Below are 10,069 nucleotides of genomic sequence, written 5' to 3'. Positions count from 1 at the left end.
GTCAAATATGAATTTCATATTATTATGAATTCAATCAGGCAGAGAAGAACATATATTAATGTCATAAAGCATCATAATATCATGTTCATAAGCATCAAGCCAGTTTCATAAATTATGAACAAGGCCTAAACAGTTTGAATTACAAAGAGCCATCAAGTTCGGTTTATTTATAAGAGAATAACCATTGTCTAGTTTCAAAGAACAGAACCAATAGCCATGTCACTTACAATAACCAACAGACTTCTTATGCAAACAACTATTTCTGTATTTCAATTTGGAATGTCACAATTACTAATTCCTTAAAGTTATAATCTAGCATCAAGTTTGGAATGAGATTATTTAACCAAAAGGATAGTCCAATCTAGGTGGATTGTATCATCAAGTTTGGAATGACACAAGCTCCCCAAATAGAACCTTTGAATTGGGTTAACGTCATCTTCATCAGGTTTGGAATGAGACAACTCACCCTTTTCAAATGAATCAGCAACCATGAACATCGATGAAACACATAAACTGTGCTTATCATTGTGGCCAACAAAGGAAGATTCGATAATGCAAGACATACAATTAGAAGGTAAGTAAATGGTAATTAAGACATATCTACATAGTCTTTAACCCCATTTCCCTCACTGTTTTGAATAATCGATCTGTAGGCATACCCTTTGTGAGAGCATCGGCCATGTTATCCGTCGATCGTACATCGATCAAGGTGATAACTCCTTGTTCGCGCAGATAATTCAACAACGCATGTCTCAGTCTCACATGCCTTCTCTTGGAATTAAAGAGAGCATTCTTAACGACTTGGATAGCGGCTTGATTATCACAAAACAAGTTTAAAGAATTAATCTTTAGCTGAGTCAAAGGAATATCCATAATCAGATTCTTTATCCACTTTGCCTCTTCGCCGGCTGAGGCTAAAGAAAAAAGTTCTGATTCCATAGACGACAATGCAATACAAGTCTGTCTTTTGGATTTCCAAGTAATAGCAGCTCCACCCAAAGTGAATACATATCCACTAGTGGACTTACTATTTCCAATTTCTGAGCACCAGGAGGCATCAGAATATCCATCTACAGTTGGAGGATAACCAGAATAACATAGAGCATAATCTTTAGTACCTTTAAGATATCTCATCAGCCTACTAAGGGCATCCCAATGCTCTTTACTAGGATTACTAGTGAAACGACTCAGCATGCCAACTGTAAAGGCTATGTCAGGTCTAGTGCAACTCATAGCATACATGAGACTACCAATCAGTTTCGAGTACTTTAACTGGTCAACACTGGTCCCTTCATTAGGACTCAGTCTTTTATTGTAATCACATGGTGTCGCACTCGGTTTACACTCACTGTATCCCCAGGTAGAAAGTAGTTGTTCCATATAATGAGTCTGACTAAGGGAGATGACTTGCCTTTCAAAGCTTACTTTCATACCAAGAATGGTATTAGCAATACCAAGATCCTTCATGTTAAATTCTTTAGCTAAAGTAGCTTTCACGTCACTTACTACAGAATGATCGAAACCAAGAATTAACATGTCATCAACATACACGCAAATGATGACTATCTTATTTGACATAGAACGATGGTAAAGGCATTTATCGGAATAACTAGACTGAAAGCCATAACTCTTTACCACTTTGTCAAATTTAAGATGCCACATCTTAGGTGCTTGTTTAAGACCATACAAAGATTTGTTCAATTTACAAACTTTGTCCTCAAGACCTTTCATGACATACCCTTCCGGTTGTTCCATGTAGATTTCCTCATTTAACTCTCCATTTAGGAAAGCTATCTTTACATCCATTTGATGCACTACAAAGTGTTCAATAGATGCCAAAGCAAGAAGAATTCTTATAGTTGATAGATGACACACAGGTGAATAGACATCAAAATAGTCTATTCCACTCAGTTGTTTATAGCCTTTAGCTACTAAACGTGCTTTGTATCTGGCTATTGATCCATCACTATTCAGTTTCTTCTTCAATACCCACTTACAGCCTATAGCCTTAGCCCCTTTTGGCAAATGGACTAGCTGCCAAGTGTGATTCTGTAGCAGAGAGCTCATTTCATCATCTATGGCTTCTGCCCACAGTAGGGATTCCCTAGATCTCATTGCTTCCTGATAGGAGAATGGATCATCCTCTAGATGGTAAGTAACAAAGTCCTCACCAAAACTTTTGAGAACTCTATCTCTTGTAGATACTCTAACCGGAGCTTGTTCAACAGTCAGCTGTGGGGAATTAGTATCAGAAGAGCTTGCTTCAAATTCTACAGGAGACTCTGAAATCATATCTGTAGATCCAGAAACATTCAAGCCATGATCTCTGAGAAACTTGTTCTCGAAAAATTCTGCATCTCTAGATTCTATCACTGTATTAGTAGATAGATCTAAAAATCTATTTGCAGCACTATCTTCCACACAACCTAGATATACACAAGTAATGCTTCTAGGTCCCACTTTAGGTCTTTTAGGATCTTGTATTCTTACATAAGCAACACAGCCCCAAGTCTTAAGAGTATCATATCTACAAGGATACTTATGTCATATCTCATAAGGTGTCATAGACAACTTAGAGTGTGGCAACCTGTTTAGGATGTGATTAGCAGTTAGAACTGCTTCTCCCCAATAGGAGGAAGGCATGCTAGCTGTAAGTAACATGGAATTTAACATTTCAGTTAACGTTCTATTCTTACGCTCTGCAACACCATTTTACTGGGGTGAGTAAGGAGCAGTGGTTTCAAGTATTATGCCCTCTAAAGCACAAAAGTCCTTAAACCCTGTCATAGTATATTCTCCTCCTCTATCACTTCTAAACCTCTTAATTTTCAAGTTGAGTTGATTTTCTACTCTTGACTTGAAAATCTTAAACTTTTCAAAAACCTCATCTTTCGATTTCAACAAATAAACATGACAATATCGAGAAAAATCGTCCATGAATGTTAGTAGATACTTTCGACCACCTCTAGTAACATAATTTCTGAAGTCACAAAGGTCAGAATGTATTAGCTCAAGAAGTTGTGTGCTTTTAGAAACCGACTTAAAAGGTTTTCTAGTGATTTTAGCCTGTGCACACACTTCACATTTGTCAAATCGAATAGAAGTATCCAATAGAATGTTGTGAGTTTTAGCTAGATGTTGCATTTTCCTGTAATTCACATGTCCAAGTCTATTGTGTAACAACTTTGGATCAATCAAAGTAGAATTCATATGGTTGATGCTATCAGTATCTAAACTCAACCTATACATACCATTAACCATGAATGCACAACCGAAATAATATGAGTTAACAGATAAAGTTACTCTACCATTCATAGTTGAAAAAGACATACCAGCTTTATCAAGTAAACTCATAGATATCAAATTCTTTTTAAGTAAAGGTACTACTCTAACATGTTTCAGAGTTAGTAATTTACCTGAAGAAAGCATCAAATTTGCAGTTCCAGCATGAGTCACCTCTGCCTCACCACCATTACAATTTTCTACGGTGTCTTTCACTTCTATGACCTCAGTGAGTGAGTTCTTGTCATTTGTAGCATGACAAGTAGCGCCACTATCTAACCACCACTCAGAGGAGACGCTGGCTTTTCCATTCTTGATCATTCCAATGAAGGCTTGAGGCTCAGATTTACTAATTAACATATTAGTCGCAGTTTGTGATGTGTCATTCTTTGGCTTCTTTTGTAGCTTACATTCTGCTGCCCAGTGACCCCACTTTCCACAGTTATGGCACTTGCCCTTCTTCTTCCTTTTGAAGATAGTCTTTTTGGCCTCTAACTGTGAAGAGGATTCACCTTTTGATGACTTGAACCTTTTCTGAGGTTTATTGGAATGTGAAACTAAGTTGGCAACTGACTTTTGTTGTCCTTCTTGTTCCAAACTCTTCCTAGATATGTTTTGATCCTCAATGTGAATATACCTCTTTAATTCATCCAGTCTCATATGTTCTTTCTGTCTGTGCATTTCAATCTTGAAAGAACTCCATTCAGCAGGTAGCTTACTCAACACAAGACCAACAAAGAGATTATCGGACATATCAGAGTTATCCTCTTTCAACCTATTCCTCATGTTCTCAAGTTCAATTAATTGAGAGGTGATACTCGAATTAATATTGAATTTAAAGTCAAAGAACTTCTCCGCTAGAAGAGTTTTAGAGAGCCCATCTTGTTTTTGGAACTGAGCGTTCAAGTGATCCCATATCTCTTTCGCTGTCTTAAACTCACTATAAGTCATAGCTAGACGAGGATTTAAAGAGATCAACAAGTAATCTCTACAAAAATCTTCATCTTTGTTCCATTGATATTCATCAACATCTTCAGTGGTAGATGCAAAGTCACTCGGTACTGTGTAGAATATTTCACGTTCTTTCATGCCAAATTGAACATGCAATTTTCAACCATGAAATTCAGTGACATCAAATGATTGCAGCTTGATAATATCATAGGAACTATGTTTTGCCATTTTAATTAGAGCAAAGACGTAGAAAGAGTGCACCTTGAAGTCCTCGGAGCGCGTAAAATCGAATAAAGCCCCTAACCTTGGTCAAACCGCTCTGTAGAGGTGGAGTTTGCTAAAACAGACCCCAAAAACAAATCCGGAGTGCCCAAAAACCTTAAGATGGACTGCACTTGTTGCTGGAAGCCGAGAAGTCGCAAAATTCGCTGGAAGCCGAAAAATCGCCGGAAATTCGCAGGAAGCCAAAAAATCACCGGACTTTCGATTGTTGTATCTCAGCCGTCCGACTTCCGTTTAATGCGAGTGACCACTCAAAACGCTCGTATTGACGAGTAGAACAAGACCCAAGTGGTTTCACCCTCTGAAATTGGCTATAATTTCTGGGTTCTTGAATCAAAGATTTCGGCCACCGAATCTTCAAACTCAGATCCCGGCCAACCCTCTCGTCGAAATCGAAAATAAATAATACCTGCGAGTTCGTCTCGACAAGATCTTCAAGTAGACACCTTTCTTGCTCAAATCCCACACACGAATTTAATACTTCAAGATTGTTGGAGGTTATGGGTTTGAGAAAGTAGAAAGTGTTTTTGCTTGAAGTATTACACCAAGAGACATCAAGTTTGGAACGCTCAACAGTGTTACCTCCAGCGTAGGAAAAACCCTAGAGTTTATATGTAAGCTATTGGGCTCCAGCCCATATGGGCCCAAAATAACCATACTTTAAACCTATTGGGTTTGTATGTGAACATATTATTCGGACTATATTAATAATATATCCAACAGGAAAAACCTGTGGGGGGGTTCCTCCTTTTCAGCACTTGCTTCGGAAGAATACGGTAAACGCAAAATTATTGAATAAGGGGCTGCAGGCAATCTATTGCCATGAACCGGCCCTGTGAATTCCAACGACATCACATTAAAACCTTTTACTGCCAGGAGAAACGCAGCTCCCTCTTGTACCAACAAGGAAACAAACTAATTCAACCCAGAACCGACATTCAAGAACACGAAGCAACTCGGCTCGACGAAACAATTCGACACGATCAATTCCATTGCACAATCACGTCTCTGATATCATATATACGAAGCAAACACAATGGACACAATTAAAAAAAAATATGACATTTCAATTAACAAGCACAATCCTCACAGCATAATCATCCCTCCGTTTCAACTTGACTACACCAGGGCACACATCCCTCGAATGAGTCATTCAGACTTCTTCATCAATCATCAAATTCTCCACCCCCTCATATCTAGACACCAAACTCAACCTAAAAAAAGCCCCCCCAACACTAACAAAGAACCATCACTCGGGCATCCACAATCCACCGTCGAAATTCCTCTGACGGACGAGAAGCGCACGCTACCTGCGTAAACCGAGGGCCTGAGCAGCAGCGGAGGGGGAGAAGGAGGAGGAGCCGCGGTTTCGACATGCCTGCGCACAAATCTGAGCGCATTCCACGACTTGGTGGTCGTTCGGGGGGATGAATCCGGCGGAGCCGAGATGAACCGGAGGCTTGAGAATGCGGCAGAGCCTGCGAGCTCTCGAGGCGGCGTGCATGGCTTCGACGCGATCGAATCAACGAGGTGGTCGTGTTGTGTGCGATGAGCGAGGTTTTTCTCTTTGGCTTGTTCAGGGTTTTACGAGGAGGAGGAGGAAGAAGTAATGCACTGATGTTCTCCTGCGGCGGCGTCCACGGCCGCTTACGGTGCGGAACAATCGAAAACTTTTTGTAAATGACACTCTCAAGTGGAAGAAGATAGTGTTTAAGATAATGTAGAGAGGATAAATGTTTAGAAAATGCTTATTATTTAGCCAAAAAATATATTAAATTATGGCAAGTTGAGAGAAATTCAAATTCCATCTGAAAGTAAAGTATTTGTGGGATTAATTGATAATGTCTTGATTATTCATTTACTGACATTATTACAATTCATCTTCATGAAAAAGATGAGATTTAGCTTTCTAACATGCTTACTCTAGGTCCATGTCGATTTAGTGGTTCAGGAAAGGATTTGCACGTGGATTTGGAATATCGCACGAGTTCAATTTCCTACGCAATTAAGTGCAAACAATTTCATTTTTTGACGGCCCTATGAATTTTGATTCAAGAGGTCAATCGATATAGGGTAAATATATAAAAAAAAAAACATATCTTGTTTCATCCAATAACTTATTACATGGCTCTAATTTTAAAATACCAAATACATATACGAATTTTACCTTTGAAGACCACTTTGCACTTCCACATTAATTAGCGTCGTGTTCCTATTGTAAAAAGAAAATGTGATTTTCTCTCCAACAATGTCTATCCTCAGGTCCTAAATTCTTACACCCATAAAAGTTAAATCACTCAAATGTGGAGCTGGAGACTAAAAAATGTTTTCGAGAAAGGACAATTTGGTCTTTTCAAATTTTGGATTTTGGTCAGATGTACGCCAATGTCAAGTGTAAAGTAAGTTTTTCGTTCCACAGTAAGATTGGGTTGGGGCAAAAAACAAAACACCGATAATAAGAAACAAACTGTCGTTTTCTAGATTCAGGGGAAATGCTCCCCTTTTTAACTTGAGCTGCAACTGTCTCCTCTTCATCCTCAATCCACAACAGAAAAAACTCCTTCCTTTTGTCCACCACGGAGATAAACCGCTCAAGCAAAATCAAAATTGCAACAGACGAAGAAATCAAAAGCCGAAACTTCATTGCAATCTGATGCATAAAGGGACAGAGAATCAATCCTCCAATCTAATTCCTTTCGATTGACATTCTTCCTGACGAAAATGAGTTGCGGGAAGTCGAAGCATGATGTCGCCACCGGAAACACCATTACCAAAAGCAGGAGTTCGGGCGCCAATCCCGAGAAGAGCAAACAAGTGGAACAGAACGTCCCTCGGATGGAAGCAATTGGGAATGACGCAGCTTTACTTGCGCAGCAAGAAATCGATAATGTGGTGAGCCAGGATACAGGAACTGCAGCTGATGTTAAGGATGCAACGGAACATCCCGAGCCCGAACGGGAAGAAGAGAGCAAAGAAGAAGAAACAAAGGCCGAGGATGAAGACAGAGAGGAAGAGAAACACGTAGAGGAAGAAAGGGAGATCGAGCTGGAGCGGGAGCTAGAGCCGGAGACGGAACCGGTAGCTGAAGAGGAAGAGGCAGAGCCAGGGATATTCATATCCCGAGACTCGCCGGATCATTACTTCTCTCCGAGAAGAGACGAGGAAGCACTGGAAGGGATCTTGTCCGAGGGGCTCTCCTCCGAGTACAACTCTCCACGGCATGAACAGGTCAAGGAGGGCGAGTACGGTCAAGTGGTGGTGGAAGGTAAGAATGCAACTGGACTGGGAAAGGCAGAGGAATTGAGGGAGAACGAAAATGGCTTGGCTCCTAATGAGGTACTCGAATAGATCTCTGAGAATTTAACTGCTGAGCTCTAATAATAGAGACATGCATTCAGGATCATAAGATTATGTGTGCAGGATCGTAGACATATGTCTTGATGCGGATGATGTTTATGCTAATTTACAAAACCCGTTCTTTTCCCTTGATTTTGATACATTTACTATGCATTTAAACATTGACGTGAACACCAAGAAGTACAAACATCTCAGACTGCCTGTTTGAGCTGGTTTTCTGATTGAGATGGTTAGCTCCTAACAAAAATGACGGAACCATGTTTCTGTGCAGGAAATTGTGGCTCATTTAGCAACTGGAGAAGTAGTGAAGAGCAACTGAATCAAAGAAGCAGGATCCCAGCCTTTTATGCCTTAGTTACTTAAAAATTACTGTGATGTAGTTCAGTTCTTGACGCCAACAATTGCCGAACAGAGAACAGACTTAAGGGTTGGAGCCTTGGTTGTATTGTATAGGATCTAATAGTATGCATTGCGGTTGGAGAGATGATCATTATTCCTGTATATCACTCCTCGAATTACTATCACCTTGCGACATTACACTCTTATCAGAAGATGAAGTTGAAAACAAAAGGATCCTTGAATCACATAAGGTGATCAAATCATGATCAAAGAGTCGTGGAGGCTAAGTACTAAAAAAAATTCACTTGTGCAAATGCAAATGAACGTCGAGCTAAACTTGAAACAATGGTGGAGTATTGGCACTTCATATTCATTTTAACACATCGAATGAATAGCAGTGCATCAGTATTTTATTCTGCTCGGAATTCTTATAGACTAACGGTCTTACACGTCTGCAAGTCTTGGCAGAGAAAATTGAGGCTGTTTGTCTCTTGGAAGTGGAGGGCCACATCTCCAGAACCAACACCAGGAAGACCCAATTTTCGTGCTTAGATATGAGAGGAGCCTTTTCTTTTCTTAATCGTATGATCCATGAGCTTGGATCCTAGCGCTAATACTTTTTTAAGAATCATTCAATGTGGACATCGTTATTTCTGAGATGCGTAACAATGTTACCATGTGCCAGTCCTAATTTTGATAGATTACTTACATAGGAAGCTGATATATTGTTTCCATTCGTCCCCAGACAGAGGGGACTCACAATCACCACGACTAGATTATTGAAAAAAAATTAAATTGGAATCATCCGCGAAATTGCTGATGAACCTTCTATCATGCATTAGATGCTAAAAAACACAAGATAACAACTGTTTGGCTGTACATTGGAAAAGAATGGAGTGTATACTGTGCATTGTTGACTTTGTCACAGTCAAATTACCTTGCAATATTCTATTGAAACAGTATCACCGTGTCTAGCAAACTAGCTTCTAATTGGTCATATCTGGTGATTGTCTTTTCTGCCATTCTTTTCAAGGATTTCTTCAAGAGAAGAATTTGAGTAGGCATCACTGAAGATGGCGGTACTAAAAAATGGAGCAGCTGTAAACAACGGAACAGCAGACCCGGCTATTTGTGTATACACTGGAAAGAAATTCAGAATAGGGTGGTTTCATGGGGATTTGACTAGGAGGTGTTCTTTAGAGGACCAGACACTCGATTAGGTATTACTGACTTCCTTTACATCAGCCTGATTGATGCAGGAATCTGTGCTTACAGAGACGACAAAGAGCTGCGCAATGGGGAAGAGATTGGCTTGGAGCTTCTCTGAGCAATCAAGCAGTTGAGAATCTCCATACCCATCTTCTCAAGACGATATGCCTCTAGCAAATGGGGTCTCAAGGAGTTGGTGCAGATGGTGGAGTGCAAGAAAACCAAGGGACAGAAATCATGCCCATTTTCTATACCGTGGAACCTTCTGAGGTCCGGTACCAGACTGGCGGGTATGGACAAGCCTTCCTTGAGCATGAAAACAAGAGGCCATACAATGATGTAACTATTAGCGAGTGGAAGGCTGCTCTAAGTGAAGTCAGAACACTAAAGGGATGGGACCTACAAAGCATGCCCAACTGGTGATTACTTCTAAAGATTAAAACTATCGCAATAGCATCCTCAAAATGCAACTCAATTCTGATTTAGTCCTTGCTGAATTTGTCTTATTTGGAGAATCGAAGTTGAATGTATTTCTTAAAAAATTAGAAATCATTCAGAAATCATGCCAAAAATGACATTCTTCACTGGAATTTAACTTTTTCTAAGCTTAACTAGATGTTATAAGTCCACTTTCATCCTTTTCTTGTTG

At 39.8% G+C, this 10,069-nt stretch overlaps 1 protein-coding gene and 1 pseudogene across 1 annotated transcript in view; one reads left to right on the top strand and one right to left on the bottom strand.

Annotated features, from left to right (window-relative positions):
• Positions 1 to 10,069, bottom strand: part of LOC115694237 (lipase-like) — a 96,929-nt gene that overhangs the window by 42,665 nt on the left and 44,195 nt on the right. The gene's annotated exons all lie outside the window — the stretch shown is intronic.
• On the top strand, positions 7,237 to 9,554 carry LOC130138518 (uncharacterized; annotated as a pseudogene).

This window comes from Syzygium oleosum, unplaced genomic scaffold, assembly GCF_021117445.2.
Source record: "Syzygium oleosum isolate NSW1041296 unplaced genomic scaffold, Sole_v2.1 Sole_v2.06, whole genome shotgun sequence".
NCBI lineage: Eukaryota > Viridiplantae > Streptophyta > Magnoliopsida > Myrtales > Myrtaceae > Syzygium > Syzygium oleosum.
This window is presented reverse-complemented; position numbering and strand designations above follow the sequence as displayed.